The 16,850-nt window shown below is 46.5% G+C and overlaps 1 long non-coding RNA gene across 7 annotated transcripts; it reads right to left on the bottom strand.

The window, feature by feature from the left end:
* Positions 1-10,109: 10,109 nt before the first annotated feature.
* On the bottom strand, positions 10,110-15,836 carry LOC120703725. 7 transcript variants are annotated; one of them, XR_005687195.1, is made up of 4 exons: positions 13,983-14,752; positions 12,091-12,317; positions 11,293-11,397; positions 10,110-10,791 (listed from the first exon to the last, which is right to left on the bottom strand). It is a non-coding gene; the product is annotated as an uncharacterized LOC120703725 (long non-coding RNA). The 7 variants fall into 7 exon arrangements; XR_005687193.1 differs by having other exon boundaries at positions 11,293-11,391; XR_005687197.1 differs by having other exon boundaries at positions 11,293-11,332.
* Positions 15,837-16,850: the final 1,014 nt, after the last annotated feature.

The following is a 16,850-nucleotide window of genomic DNA, read 5'->3' as shown; positions in this document are numbered from 1 at the left end:
CTGTTTTTGGGAGGGCAAGAATCTTACAGTCTGTTGTACCAACATGAAGTTGTCTTGGATAAAACGACCCTTGATGAAGGCGGTTTGGCTAGGAGAGACCATCACATTGAGGCGACATGCCAATCTGTTAGCTAGAATTTTTGTCACAAGTTTGGCAAAGCTATGAACTAGACTAATGGGCCGAAAGTCCTTCACCTGTTCAGCATCTGCCTTCTTTGGGATCAAAGTGATATAAGCAGAATTCAGCATCCAAAGGTTCCTGAAATTCTTCCCCCAAATGGTTTGAATAGCATCCATTATGTCCTCCTTGATAATTAGCCAACAAGTCTTGTAAAATCTCCCAGTAAATCCATCAGGACCCGGGGCCTTATCAGAAGGGAGATTTTTTATAGTATTTCATACCTCCTCTTCCGAAATAGGCTGTTCCAAATCATCAAGCTCGTAGCTTGGCAGTTCAAGTGCCTCTAGGTTGATGGTTCTATTCCGGTTATCATCCGAACCAATCAGCTTGGAGTAAAAGTCCAGGATTGCTTCAGCCTTCTCCTCATGCCCAATTAGGACTCTATCTTCAGTTTTCAACTTGGCGATGAAGTTTTTCCTTTTTCTGTGACGTGCGTGCATATGGAACATCTGGTATTTGCATCCCCATCCTTCAACCAGCCAATACGAGAACGTACTCTAGCCACCATCCGTAGTAGGGAGGACAGAGCAAGAGCATGCTTTTTGAGGCTGTTGCAGAGCCACATTTCATCAGGTTGGAGTGCCTGGTTGTCTTGCACAATATCTAGCTGGTGAATAACCTCTTTGGCAAGGATGAGCTGTGAGTTTAGATGGCCTATCCTTTTTTGGCTCCAGCTCTGTAATCTTTTTGCTGTTGCCTGAAGCTTCAGAGAGAGGGTCTCCAAAGGACAATGTCGAGGCTGCACCGATCCCCAAGCAATCTCCACTGTCTCCAGGAAACCATTCATGTTCGGCCAAAAGGTTTCAAAATGGAACCGCCGTTTTCCGGGCGTATTATCCTTGAGACCAAGAATTAATGGGCAGTGATCTGAGTCATGCGAGACACTGCTTTGCAGCAAGCAGTCTGGGAATCTATCTTCCCAGTCTGTTGAGCAGAAGACTCTATCCAACTTCACCAAAGTAGGGGAGCTTCTAGAGGACGAGCTGGACCAAGTGAATTTTCGGCCGTGCAGAGGGATTTCACTGACTGCCATGTCGTTAATCCATTTTCTGAACCTGCCCATCATGGCCCGATTTAGGTTGGCATTATTTTTGTCCTCATCCCTATAGATAAGATTGAAATCTCCCGCAACCATCCATGGGCCAGAGCAATGAGCACGGGTATCCCTGAGTTCCTGCAGAAACTGAATTTTTTCCTGGTTTCCTTGAGGTCCATAAACATAGGTAAGCCACCAAGCAGCACCATTGTCGGGGCAAAACTGAACTGATACACAGTGATGATCCACTCGGCTGCCACCAACTGGCCCAAGGCGGCTCCTCCATGCAACTAGGATTCCCCCACTAGCACCAGCCGAAGGTGAGAAACAGAAGTTATTATCAAAATCAGTTCCAAGCATCGAGAGTATTATCTGTCTGGAGAAGGAAGCCATCTTTGTTTCCTGCAGGCAGACGACATCAATTTTCGAAGATTCCACTGCAACTCTTACAGCATCACGGCGCGCGGTTGAATTAAGGCCCCGCACATTCCAGATCAAAATGTTGGATGGATCCATTAGATAAAATAAACATGACGACCAGGAGTACAATCAGCCTATGCCACAAGCATGTCTGACTCAACTCCGAGATCCTCCGGAGGAGTCAGACCAAAAATAGCAGCCAATGCAGCAACATGTGAAGCAGGAGATTGACGAAAGCGTCGAGCATACTCGTCGAGAACCTTCTGATCAAGCAGAACCCGCCCATGAGAATCATCAGCAACATCCATGTCTAGCGCCCGCATGACCTTCTTCTTCAGGTGAGGGGGGCATACCTCCGGGCTCAAGACCCCCAGGCCAGCTAATCTTCGGCTACGACGTGGTGCCTCACTTGGTGTTGGTCTTGGTTTCTTCCTTCTTTTACTGATATGAGGGGCCGGCAGCAGTCCCCCCGCTGTCTTGGATAGCTTCGCAATGAACACAGCCGCCGGGGTGAGGAGCTGCGAGGGCGGCTGCTGATCCTCCATTGGCGTTTGATTTTCCAGGATCGAGCTTCTCTTGAAGCGGCGTCGGGAGTAGACCTTCATGGCTCGTGGGGACCTCGTCGACCTGTCAGGGCTCTGCAACTGCGGCGGCGGTGGCACACCCACTGTAGCTCGAGGGGGCGGCGGTGTAGGATTCACCGAGAGGGGGAGTTGCTGCGCCTGAGTTGGGATGTGCGGATCACTTCTTTCCTGGGTCGTAGGGGCGATAGTATCCAGCCCACAGGGGGAGAAAGCGGACCCAAGAGGCATGGCCTCCAACGTAGGCGACCAGGCACATGGCTCAATTGGACCCAGGCCCAAATCCGGTGGGGAAGACACCACCCGGGCTTCTAGATGTCCAGCCCCAGAAACAGTACATGCTAGCCCATTAAAGTCTGGCGTCTGGGGAACCACCTCCCGGATCTCCTCATCGTCGGGGTGTGCTGCCTGGGCCATCGCGCCCTCATTAGCATCTCTAGTAAAGTCTTCATCAACGGGCGCGCTCGTTAACGACACCCGGGCCATCTTGTGGGCGATCTCCGAGACCCCCTCGGGAGTTGATGCGGCCGCCGCCGCATGAATGCCTTCCGCAGGAGCCGAAGCATCACACGGCTGGGGAGCCGAGGAGGCCGCGATCCTCTCCAGAGAGTCCACGTGGCCACCAACCATAGGGTGTGGCCCCAGCCGCGCATGCACCAGGACCCGGCCGCGAGGGGAGCTCGCCTGCGCTGGAGAGCCATTCGGCGAGTCTTGCCGCCGCCGCCGTCTCTGCCAGCGTCGCTCGTCGTCGTCCGGAGGCGGGGAAGGAGGATCCGCTGTGCCCAGCGCAGGCTCGGCAGAGGGGACTGAGATGGTAACTGGGTACACCAGCGTACGCTTTCCAGATTGCCCACCATCAGTTCCAGCGACGGGCTCCACAATCTCCAGTTCCATCTCCTGCGGGATCAAGGCCGGGTCCGAGCACCAGGGCCATTACTGTGAACACATCTCGTCGATCAGCCGTATCGGGGTGGAGGCCTCCGATCCAACCGTGATCATTAAGCAGTAGCTCCGCCGTAGAGAGTTCCCAGGCATGGGCCGGGATACCGCGAATGCCGACCTCGACAGCAACCGGCAGAGAGCCGCCCACCATGGATTGCACGAAGCGCGTCCACTGCATGACATGGAGCCTGAGGGACGGTGTGATGAAAGCCCGGCCACCATTGTACACCCTCTCCAGCAGCTCCTCGCTCGGCAAGATCAAGAGGAACCTCCCATGCTCGAAGCGCATGAGAGACATGGAGGTTGCCTCGATCTCAAACCGGCTTGCGATGCTGTCGAGAATGGAGTCCGCACTGCCGCTGAGCACGGAGACGACCAAGGCACGACGAAGTCCATCCTCCCTTTGCGAGATAGTAGCCGAACGATCGAGAATACGCCGGGGCTTCCGTGGGGCGAGCGCTTCCCCAGTGGGCCGCCCCGCGCTGGAGGCAGACGCCGGGGCAGGCGCCTCCTCGCCAGAGTCGGGACGGTCGGCCTCGGGTCTCCCAGCTCCACCTCCCGTCTTGCGACGCGGCTTGCGGAGTGTTAACAGTCTGACAGGATGAGGTAATCTTGTATATATGTAGAGCCAACAGGATAGGTGGTTCCAAATTGATAAGCACGAAAGGTTGACTCGTGACTTAATCCTTAGCATGACAACAAATCATTGAAGTAGTGCCTGGGGCTAACAAAATGATATGGAACTAAAACGGATGGCAACCCGCCTGACACCGCATCCTCGCTTCGTCCTTGATTTTCTCAACATGGCTACCAATCGTCTTCCCCGTGTTATTGAAGACACGAGCATTCCGCTCTTTCCAAATGGAACAAGTCACAGCAAGAGACCGCAAGCCTGCTGACGTTGTCGAGTTAGAATTGTCAGCCAACCCATGGAACCAGTCCATTAGCATGGCCGTACTAGTCCAACTTGCTGGCAACTTCAGTTCTGCTGCACGCCGTCCGGCCGTGGCTCCCCACCCGTGCAACGCCCATCGGCCTAGATCGGCAGCGTGGTACTTGCTGCAACAAGCGCGAGCTGCCACAGGGCTCAAGCAGCAAGGGTGCGGAGGTCAGGGCTGAGGCTCTTAGGGCTGCAGGCCTGGAGTGATGATGGCTTGCTACACGTGTGAAACGCCAAAGCCCAAGCAGCAAGGGTGCGGCCTGGGCACTGCAATGGGCAACGGTGGTGTACCTCGTTGCATCGCGAGAATCGCTGAGAGCTCAAGCAACGAAGTACATGATAGCTGGAGTTGCTGGTGAAAGCCATACCGGAATCTAGCCGGTCTCGACGTCTTGGCACTGTTCACCTCCTTGGAGGCGCCATCATAGCAATTCTACCCTTTCTTCAGTTGCAGACATAATTGTGCAACTGACGCATGCAGCCGGCGCTTCGATGCCCTTCCGTAGGACAGAGTGCTCAAGGCCGGTGCGCGAAGCGACGACTTCCACCCCCACCCCTCCGACTTGACGAGGAATCCATTCTCGCGAACAAACACACCCCCTACACACAATTCATGCATGATTCCGGATACTTAGTTGGAAATGAAATAGTTCGAAATGCGTATGAATATACAACCTAGAGGAGCGCACAGACCAAAACACTAAATCGATGATCGCGGAGGGAAATGCAATTTGGGCTTGCATAACTACTTTTTTCTTGTTATCATTGTACATCTGACCTTGGCCCAGTCCGGAAAGAAACCATGCCAATAAGGCCCAGGCCCATACTAGGCCCAGTAACTATTCCAATGGCATGCAGTTTCTACTTTCCACCCAACTACTCTTCAGTTATGCTGTGAAGGCTCGGCTGCCAAGAGTAGGCCGCGGAGTTCCCCGGCGAGGTGCCTCGCCGCCGCCGCCGTCCCGGTGACCCTCCGCCGGGCGCCTTCCCGCTATCCCTGTTGTTCTCTCTCACGTCTACCTTCCTGGCCGTATCGGCCTCGCCGCTGTGGCCGACGCCTTCACGCTCACGGGGCCTCTCCGAAGACGGCCGCGCCTGGGCCTGCGCGCCACCGCCGCCGCCTACCAGGCACCGGAACCACCTCCTGCCTCCGACCTTGCGTCCCCTATCGCTGGCGAGGTGCCGCTTCAGCGTCACGGCTCCTCCGCCGCCGCCGCGCCTCCCGCCGGCGGCGGCAGCAGCGCCGCGGGCAGCGGCGGCGGCGGCGGAGTGCTTCTGCAGCCTCCGCACGGTGCTGCACGGCACGACGTAGTACTTGTCCCCGAGCTGCAGGACGGCGTCCGGCGCGGCGACCGCGCCGGCGGGCTCCCGGAACACGTCCGGCCGCGCCACGCAGAACCGCGGGTGACGCGCCATCACCTCCGCCGCCTGCGTGGGCCGGTCCAGCAGCTCGACGTGGCCGCCGGGGAACACCAGCTTCACGTGCTGGCCCCGCGCCGCGCTCCGGGAGGAGCAGCTGAACCAGCTCGCCATGGCCGCCCGCGTGGCTACTAGCTGTTGGCTCATTAGCTCGGTCGTGCGGCCAAGGAGCCGGGTGCTCTTGTAGGCAGGTGGTCGGACACGTCGTGGGTGATGGGAGAAATCATAGTCATTGCCTCATTGGTTTACCTGGCGTTCTACAATGTAGAACTAACTGTTTGTTGGATGATGGAGCAAGATGCCAAAGATGCCATCGTAGTTGCCATTCGGTTTCTGCTTTTGTTGTTTATCGGCGTTGCATCTTGGACTCTTATGAGCCTGTGTCCACAGTTTGACGATGGTAACGAGGAGGCATTGAGATACCAAAGTCTGAATGATTGAGTCCAACAGACCAATACCTCATTGATGTTGAGTATTTGGCTCCAACTGCTATACGTAATACTCCCACCGTTTTAAATTATAAGTCATTTTGACTTTGCTATGCACCTAGACATAGTATATATGTATAGATGCATAGCAAAAACTATATATCTAGAAAAGTCAAAACGACTAATAATTCAGGACGGAGAGAGCAGAAGACTAACTGACAATAGTGCTACACCGCTACTACAAAAAAATAGTAAGGTTACTGTCAACAAAGAGGTCTCCCCATTTATTTATCAATTGTTTTGCTTGAAATTTGAAAAGAGTATCCAACTTTTACTCATGCTTAGGTTTACTTTAAGATAACCTTAAATGTCTTATTCTCTTTTGACCGTCCCCTCACACTACCACATTGTACAATGTCAACACCATGATGCCGCCACACAGCTTTCCCCTCCATCCAGTTATTAGGGTGTATTAGGTATATGCAGATGTAGTTAGTTTAGGATTCACTGAAATCCCATGAGTGCCCTCCAAAACAGAACAATGTACACTATATATATAAAAGTCGTTGGGCCTCAAACAATGCATTAACCACATATAATCCATAGCATAGCATGGACATTAGTTCTTTATCGAATCCAAAAAGATTAATTGGATTTAAACCCAATCCATTCAAACAAGGAGCAATGCACCATCACATAAACCAGTTACATCTGGCGTTCTGGGTACAATGCAAAACCTACTGGCCTATGAAGATTATTCTATCTTGCATGGATAGAAGAGGATGCAGCCAGCGGGACCTTGTGGACTTCAAACTTTTGCAGGCACCGAACCACAGATTGCTGTTCACCTTGTTTAAGGTGATCGGATTCATGCTGGCCTATGCTAAAATATATTTTAGGAGTTAACAAGGTTATGCTCAGAGTATATTGTCTAGGGCACCAATCACATGAACCAGTTACCGTTGGTGCAATGCAAAGATTCATTATCTAAGTGCGCTAAACACTTAACCCCTACAGGAAATCAGAACGTAGGGAAGGTTGGATGCGAAACATGAAAAGGATTGCTACCCAATGCACAATGGAAAAAACTACGAGGTTGGGCATATATCATGTGAATTTTTGCTTTCCTTTTCATTCCAAATAAAGGCCCTCCCAGAAAATTTACCTGTGAGAATTCAGTTCTCCTGAACTCCTCTACTTTTCTATATTCCAAATGAAAGCAGACCTACTTTCCTTCCAAAAAAAAAAGCAGGCCTCATGAACCAAGACAGAGCCCTTGATCTATCAGAAAATTAAAGGACACGCAGTGGGATGCGAAGAGCAGTTGTCTTTTTTTGTGGCCAAGTCAACTGGGCTAAATTCATCAGGAACAGATGTGTGGCCAAATTACTAGCACTAGGCTGGCTTGAGATACTGAGCCAGGCAGTATTTTGCAGTCCAGAGGCTGGATCTGCAAATTATTGCTGGATAGTCAAATATTTATCTCGCCAAGGGAAAAAGAATCGATCAAACAGTTGTAGTTCTAGCTATGTTCAGGTCATAAATATTTTGTTTTCCTACACATGAACGCAAGGTAGGGGCCAATCATTTCTCTGCTGAACTAGAAAACCAGACGAGTACATGTCTAATGTCACTTTTTCTTTTCTCTTTTTTTTGAAAGGGAAATCTCATGTCACTTTTGTAGAGGAGGAAAGCTATAGGCAGTGACGGACCTAGGATTGAAACTTAGGGTATGTCAGGTCAAAATTTTAACACACAATTCGGTATGGTCTAAAAAATGGTACACAACAAAAAAATTTCCATGAGCAATTCGGTATATAAGAAATTAGGTTCAATACTTGCATAGATTATAATATAAATAATAGAAGCACATTAAGTCTTAGAATGCATAAAATAAGCTTACAAACCTACGATAGTTCAAAGAGACTACCTTATTTCTTCTTATCAGGTCTACGCTTACTAAAGTTCATGAAAGTATTAATTATATCATCTTCATTCACTTGAAAAAAGATATCTCGCTCGATGAATGTGTGTAGACAATCATCCAAAAGACTATTTCCCATCTTATTTCTCAGCTTAGTTTTCACAAAAGTCAATGCAGAGAAGACCCTTTCAACACTTGCCGTCACCACCGGTAGAATCAAGACCAATTTGAGAAGATTATAAACCATATCATAAATATTATGCCTCCCAGTTTTAACTAGCTTTACTGAGAGGTCAACAAAATTGGTAAGACCTTTGAAGCTGTGCTCATCTCTAATGTCATCAATATAATTGTCAAGTTGTAATTCAAGTTTGACCAAATCTTAGTCAGAGAAGTCATTAGGGTAGAAATCAGCAAGCTTACGTAACTTTTGTGCATCAAAGGAAGCAAAAGAATCAACAGGACTGAAGGCTGACATATAAGAAAGCAGCTCCAAATTAACCTCATCAAATTGATTGTCAAGCTCTTGACTGATATGATCAATGACCCCAATAAATACTTCTCTTCTAAAGTGATCATCTATTTTTGGTTTCGGGCAAACCGTGCAGATCTTCCATAAGGCACATACTGACCATCCATTGCAGGAACTTGGACACCATATTTATTGCAAAACAAAGTGACCCGTTGAAGAAATTGATCCCACCCATGGGACCTCAGTTTTTGCATTCTAGTCTTTGCCACACGAACAAGTGATATCGCATTAAGAATATCTAGTTCTCTTCTTTGTAAGCACTCAGATAATTTATTTGTGTATCCAAGAATAATAAGCATCAAGTGTGCAGCAAAAACAAAGTCAAATGACTTTTTTTTAAAGCACCCAGGAGCACTGGGGAGTCATTTAAGATTTTGGATGCCCATGCTGACCGGACTCAACACAGACGAGGATGCTCGAGTAGTCTCGAAACGCGCCATACTGAGGCACTCACACCGCACTCACACCACACGCACACGCACACACACCCACACACGCCTCAGCATCCGGTGGGAAAATCCCGCGTCGAGCAGAGCTCGAACGCGGGACCGGCGGCCTCCACATCTGAAGTGCGCGCCAACTGAGCTACGCTCGGTCCCCAAAGTCAAATGACTCAAATACTCCAACTATAACATGTATTTTTGGCCAATCACCCTTTTGTGTTGGATCTTCTCCAAGAGTAATGAGTACGTCTCGAATTGTGGGATACATAGCAATAATGTTGACAATAGTTCTGTAATGAGAGCCCCACCATGTATCACCAGGCCTAGGTAATCCCCTCTCTTGATTTAATCCACTCCCAGTTTCAAGTTCATCACACTCAATTGCTTTCATGATACTTTCAAGTCTAGAATTCCTAATCATGCCATGACGCTTACAAGAAACTCCAACAATATTCAGCAAGAGAGATACTTGATCAAAAAACCACACACAATCATTATTTCCCTTGGCAATAGCAACAAGAACTAGTTGGAGTTGATGTGCAAAACAATGAATATAATAAGCAGATGGTGATTTCTTGCATAATCAATGTGTTTCAGCCCTTTAATATGTCCTTTCATGTTACTATCTCCATCATAACATTGACCACGAATACGAGTTATATATACTACAACACATATGGGCTTCTGCGACGTTTCATTTATGTCACTGAAAGTGGTATTTTCATCGTCTTTCATAATTTTTTGTCACCTATACCATGTCATAAAAAGTCTTCTGCGACGAAAACATATTTTTTCGTCGTAAATCTTATGATGATTATTCTATCATCGCTAATTTGTGACGCTCAGTTTTCGTCATAATTAACACCAAGAAACGTCACAAAACTATCTTCCTGGATGACTGTACATGTGCCACGTAGGACAAAAAACGTCACAAATTTTTTACGTCATATGATGTGGTGATGACTAGAATATGACGTGGCACCTCCATTATGATGATTTGGTTCGTCATAAAATTTTTGGTGGCCCAATAAAGCCCATGTAGTAAAAGGGCAGAGATGAATTTTATGCCCATTTTATTATTAAATTCAGCCAATTTGATTTTTTTATCCTTTTTTTTGGGCTGATGTTTATTTACCGTTTAAGGCCCAACATTTTCTGTAAGCCTACTTTCCATTTGGGCCTTATTCATTAAAAGTCCAATTTCCAAATGGACCTTAACCATTTAAACATCACAGCCATTTCAGCGAACAGATTCATCAATAATTCAGCCCATAATGCATTCATTAATAGCAGATTCATTCAATGCCAGAACAGCATATCACTTCACATAATATTTATTACAACCCAACATACTTGCCAAAAAGCCACCAGATTCAATGTAACAACAGATTCAATGTAACAGTAACAAGTCACTCGACATCACAGCCAGATGCACATCATAGCCCGATAACAGATATAAAAATTCTCTAAACTATCAACACAACTCCATGAACTCAGTCAAAAAGTATGTACCAGCCACCATATCCAGCGACACACCTCCTCGATCCTGCAAGTAGTCAAGAAACTACTCCCTGCTGAGGCATAACAAGCGGCGAAGAAGGGTATTGGTTTCCTCTTCTTGCTTCTTCAAACTTTCAATCTCTTCCCTTTGGTTGTCCCTTGCTGCTTCGGATTCTTGGAACTTCAGGTTCAAGTCTTCTAACTTAGTTTGTTGATCCTCCATTTTCTCTCGCAGAGCTGCTGAATTCTCCCTCTCTGATTGTACTTCTGCCTGAAGTTCTTGTACTTGTGCACTAGCTGATGTGCTCTTCTTTAATGCTGGTATCTCAAGGCCAACATTTCGAAGAAACTTTGTTGATGGCAAAACTTGGGCGACAGCTTCAGTAGGAGTCTTTGTTGCTTGACCTTCTTCTGGAGGATCAGCCACAACGGCTACCATTTGAGCCTGAATTCATCCAATACAAATATTTTGCATTAGTATCTAGATCATCAGTTTGCTAGAACAGTAAGAGCAGGTTATGAACCACCATCACAAACTAGACATTTAACTTTGCAAAAAATTCTCTTCTCTAAAATATCAATCAGTTCACCAAACAAGAAATAGCCAAAACTGAGCAAATATTTATTATTTGAACATCAGGTTGTATATTATTTAATTATCAGGTTGTTACAAAGCTAAAGCTGGGCATCACAGCAAGTTATAAGGATAAAAAATAGAAAACAATATATAATCCAACTGCAGGAATAAGTTGGACGGTTACTATAATTCTGGTTGTACAGTTTGCATTAGTACAATGGCATGATCAATTCATAGTGCAATCTCTAACTTCTCAGGATAAGACATGATTGCATGACTATAGTAAGAAATGATTACAGAAAATTGCTTTAGGTCTGACCAACACATTTAATTTTGATAAAGCTAATCAACCACAAAACATATACTTACAATGGCTTCCTTTACTGCCTCACTACAACCAGTCTTCCTGCTGCAATGAAATGCCTCGAAAAGATCAATTGCAGTGGGCGGCTCATCTTTATATTTGTCCTATTTCTAAAATAATATGCAAAAAAATTTAGAGTCACAGGATCAGGTTCATTACTTGTTCATAGCAAGTTTGCAGTTCAATGTGGAGAACTCCATGTTTAATTGAGCAGAAAAATTATGGCCAAGGCAGTATAGAAATGGAGACATACAACACATATGGGCTTCTGCGACGTTTCATTTATGTCATTGAAAGTGGTATTTTTGTCATCTATCATAATCTGTAACATTTGCGTGACGAAAATCAATTCATCGCCTATACCATATCATACTTTTTCGTCATAAATCTTATGACATTATTCTATCATCACTAATTTGTGACACTCATTTTTGTCATAATCAATATCAAGAAACGTCACAAAATTGTGTGCTTGGATGACTATACACAAGCTACGTAGGATAGAAAACGTCATAAAAATTTTTACCTCATGTGATGCAGCGATTTAATTAGTCATAATTCAACATATTTTTTCAATCTTATTATTTGATTTGGGCTGATATCACTTTAGAACAACATATTTCAAAACAAACAACAGGTCACTTCACAAAATATCTGTTACAACCCGACATCACAAAAAAGACAAGTCACTCCATAACAGGTTCACTGAACAGCTAAGATAATGGACTCATAGCCAACTATCCAACCACATGTAGCAAAACAAATAGACCACATCATGAACCTAGAAGTAGTCAAGGACCTACTCCCTGTTGAGGCGTAACAAGCGGCGAAGAAGAGCATTGCTTTCCTCTCCTTGCTTCTTCAAACTTTCAATCACTCCCCATTGATTCTCCCTTGCAACTTCAGCTTTAGGTCTTCTAGCTCACATTGCTAGTCATCCATTATCTCTCAAAGAGTTGTTGAACCCTACCTCTGATTCTACTACAAAATTGACAGCTTCGGCAACTGCAAAGTCTGTGCCAAGCCAATCCTGCACAAGTTATCACAAGAAAAGGAGCAGCATTGTTATAACAAGAAGCATGTATTTATCCATGCTATAAAGGTATTGCAGTTCAAAAAATCAGCAAGTTATGTGCAAGATAACATAAGTTTAATCATTCTAATCACATAAGATTCTACCAACCATTAATCATTTAGAATGAAGCACCATGCAGTAACGGAATTACTTTGCATAGGGACAGAATAATAGAATACTTAGCTAATTTTCTTTAACATGAGCCATCACCCAAAGTAATAAAAAACCACAATACCTGAATTTCTATCCAAGTTATACTGCGCTGGTATTAGTTGAATCGAAAGTAACACAACACAATGCTCTGTACTTAGCAATAGGACCACACACATCTCACCGCAGTTTTAACTTAAAATGGACATAATATTTATCCAAATATATAGATTATAACATGGACTGAAACATTAATGCATGATATATAACTTCACCTAAAAGATTTCAGGCATTCAGCAAACATAAATTAGACAGCCCCTGTTTTTGTGATCCGAGACTGCTAAAGTTGTCTGTCAGATTGCATTTGAGGTTCACTCACATGGCTTTTGCATTTAGCTATGTAGTTGTCCTGATCCAAGAGTGTAACTCAAATCACGCACAGCTCTGAATTGTTCCAGGACATATGCACTGTAGGAAACAGGAACTACAAGCACTATACTAATCCAATTGTACACTAACAAAAAGCCTGCAGCAAGTACTACTATAATAAGAGTAAACAAGCTTCCATTAGCAGCACATCATATCATAGAGCACCAAACAATGTCACATGGCTCAATCAGTAAACACCATGTGCTCAAGTTTATTCAGGTTTACTAAAAAAGCAATTAAGACACAACAGAAACTTAGTGTAATATGCCAAGACAAAATAATAGCCCGACATCATAATTAAAAAAACAACAAAAGAAACCAGCGTCTAATCTAATTAACAAATAAACAACAACATATATTGTCTTCTTCTAAGTTGCAGGGGGGTGGTGGGATGGTGCCTAACTCCTAATTGATTAGACTGACTAGGTGGCTCATATTCAAAACAGCAGACCTATGGTTCATAAACTTCAGATGCAAATTCTGGTGTAAAAGTTCTAGAGTGTAGTAAAGAATAAAGCTAGCTATGTAGCAGCTCCCAAGTCACAACAAACCATGTTTCTTTCATATGCGCACAGATTAAACTAGAAAAACAGTGTTAGGTACTCAGAGAAGCATACTTTTGTATTCAGAGCTGACATACAAGGATAAAAAAACATTTAGAGCATCTAGAAATTATAACGAGAATCATTCATACATTTAAACATGGAACCATGCTTCACTGGTGATTTTGATCATGAATAAGAATTAAAGGATAAAATACTTTCTTTGAGAATAAATATGCACTAACTAGTCTAATGTGAGCATCAGTTGTTACTGAGCATAATCAATGTTTACTCTGCTCAGAAATTACTGAGCACACGCCAGAGTTCCTAACATGTACACGGCTACACGCTAGTCCTAGTCAATTATTTCTGACTTGTAGAGCACAAGCTAGAATTCACAAGCTACTGTGATGTTCTTCCTGACCACGAAGGAAAAGATGAACCAACATCATAACAGAGCACATTCATATTCATATGTATATAAAGAGGAGAGCTTTACCTTGAAACTAGAAGGCTAATTCAATCCTCCTCCTATAGAGTTCAGAAGTAAAATTTAAGCATTCTTCCTCCTGATAGTCTTGAATAGTTAAGGCCTGTTTGGTTGCAGGCCATAGATTGCCACGCCATGGCTGTGGCGCCGCCGAAGTTTAGGCGGCCAATTTAGGCGCCACACCTGTGGCGAAAAAAATGAACTAGCTTCTTGAGAAAAAACTGTGGCATGCCACATCTGTATCAGGAACCAAACAACAGCTTTTGTTTTGTGGCGGCGCCAAAGTTGAGGCATGGCGGACTGTGGCCACAAACCAAACAGTCTCTAGCTAGTTCACTGCAACACAAACCTGTACAGAAGGCAATGGCAAACCAATTTAAGTGTGGTTCACATGGCATCCCCAAAATTATTTACTTTAGGTTTCATCCATATATTAAGGGAAAATCCACATATACTCTTAGATTAAAAAATTACCATAATCACCTAAAGGATTATAGATCCAAGATCTTTGGTCTGATTGTTTACACAAGCAAGCATATTACATTACAGATCAAAGGAAAAAATAGGCACAAACCAATCCATCTTCACGGGGTTAGCTGGTAGGAAGTGAGTGGATTCTCTGGTGCTCATAAAAACCCTAGCACCAACATATAAGGAGAATAAGAATCAATCAATTTCTATCAGGAAATTGACACATCGAGCTTCTTTGCAAGTACATCTGGATCTCGTGATTTAAATCGAGAGGATCTAGGGAAGGGGTTGAGGGAGGAGGGCTTAGAGCTTACCTCAAGGATGGGGCACAATCGCTTGGGGGTGACTGTCAGGGGGGGAGCGGCAGCGAAGATGGCGCCATGGTGGAGATGAAGCAGCGCCCGACCTAGGGAGCCGAGAACCAACGGGGGCAGCGGCGCCCTGCCCAGGGGAGCCGTGAACCGGCTGCGGCGGCGCCCGACCCAGGGGAGCCGCTAGGCAACGACGGCGACGCCGCGCCCTGGGAAGCCATGAACTGGCTGCAGCGGTGCCCGGCCTAGGGAGCCAACCGGGGTGCCCGGCCATGGGAAGGTAGGGGCGGCGCTAGGGTCGGTCGAATGGGTTGTGTTGAGCGTGAGAAGGGAATATTTTTTCCCTCTCCGGCGGCAGCCTGTTTAATGTTTTTTCTTTTTCATTTTTTGGCACCATTATTACAAAGTAACACACGAAAATAATTATTTTACATATATCAACTCATTTTTTATATATAATAGACTGGATATAAGTTGTCTTGTAGTAAAAAAAAACTTGGTTTAGTGGTAAGTTACTTGAATGTAAGCCGTGTGGTCTTGGTTCAAATCTCGATGCTTTTTTCCCATTTTAGCTTCACATGTTTTACAACTTATTTGTTTTAATTCTATATAAATTCAAATTAAGACTTAGCATAATATATCTATGTAAATCTATTATAAATTTTGTGACACTTGCTAGATGTCATGGAAAAATAGTAGCATTCGTCACTAATATGGCATTGCAATAATTTATGACGATTTGTGAGTGGCCTTAGTTATGAACATCTTATTTTCGTCACTAAATCATACTAGCCCATAGAAAACGTCATAAATTAGGATAACATTATGACATTCTGATTAGTTGTCATGAGCAAATCGTCACAGAAGGTCATAGCCATCCATTAAAGCACGAAGTTTTCTTTGCTACGGCCACCCACCGAAAATGTCACCCACAGAGACAACAGAACTGACCTGTCCCCAACAAAATGTACACAGAAAAACAACTTAATCGAAATCAACAACCCAAAACGCGTGCTATCAGACTTCAACTCCATCCTACGGCCTATCTTCTATGGATTCGCCAGGCTTCAACGCGTTGAAGCCCACCCCACCGCCCCCCGCACCCCGCACTCCCTCCCGCGCGTGCTCCGCATGGTCGGTCGCGGTTCGATTCCATATACTCTCTTTTCTCTATTTTCTCTCCCTCTCCCTTCTCTTTTTCCTCTAAGAAATCAAGCGCTGCCGCCCTGCGATCCCGTCTTCCTCACCCAACGCCCCCCCCCCCCCCCCCCGCCCCTCCTCCGCCGCAGCCCGGCCCCGCCGCCGTCTCGCCCCTGCCACGCCGCCTACCTCGTCGGCGGTGAGGGGCGGGGGAAGGGCCTTCGCGGCCGGCGTGCGGTGCGGCACACCGCTTTCAGGGGCGGGGGGAGGGCTCCGGCGTGCCGCGAGCCCACCGTGGCCGGCGAGAGCACCGTGCGGCGCGGCCACGTTGCCATCAGGGGAGGCTCTAGGGGCTCCGCGGCCGGCTTGCGGGCTGCCCGGCCGGCACCGCAGCCTGCGCGTGCAGCGTGGCACTCCAGCGTAGTCTGCGGGGGAAGGGGCTTCGGCGTGGGACTGTGTTTTTTGCCGCCGCCTGTCGCCGGTCGTCGCTTGGGGCCAGATCCGGCCGCACCTTCGCTGGATCCAACCGCCTCCTTGCCGGATCTGGTCGGGGCGCTCCTCTCTCGGCTAGCGTCGCGCTCCCCAGAGCCTTCCTCCCTACCCAGCGTCGAGCCCTCCGTCCTCAAACCCTAGCGCGCGAGTGACCCCCGCTCCCATGGAGCCCCCTGAGCCGGAGAGGGAGCCGGGGATCACATCGTCGTCGAGCTCGAGCTCCAGGTCTGAAAAATAAGCCATGAGAAAAATAACATTGCTTGTCTCGGTTTGAAATTTCTGAATTGTCAGAAATGCACACTATACCATGCTACTTTATTCCAATAAGAAGTTAATGCTACTTTATACCACCGCTGGGTGAGGTGAGGCCGCAGCGGACGAGGCGCGAAGCCGGGTGGGGTGCACGCCAGTGATGATACGGGAGGTAGACGGACGCCGAGCCCCGAAAGATGCGAGCCAAGGG

This window comes from Panicum virgatum, chromosome 4K (genome assembly GCF_016808335.1).
Source record: "Panicum virgatum strain AP13 chromosome 4K, P.virgatum_v5, whole genome shotgun sequence".
NCBI lineage: Eukaryota > Viridiplantae > Streptophyta > Magnoliopsida > Poales > Poaceae > Panicum > Panicum virgatum.
This window is presented reverse-complemented; position numbering and strand designations above follow the sequence as displayed.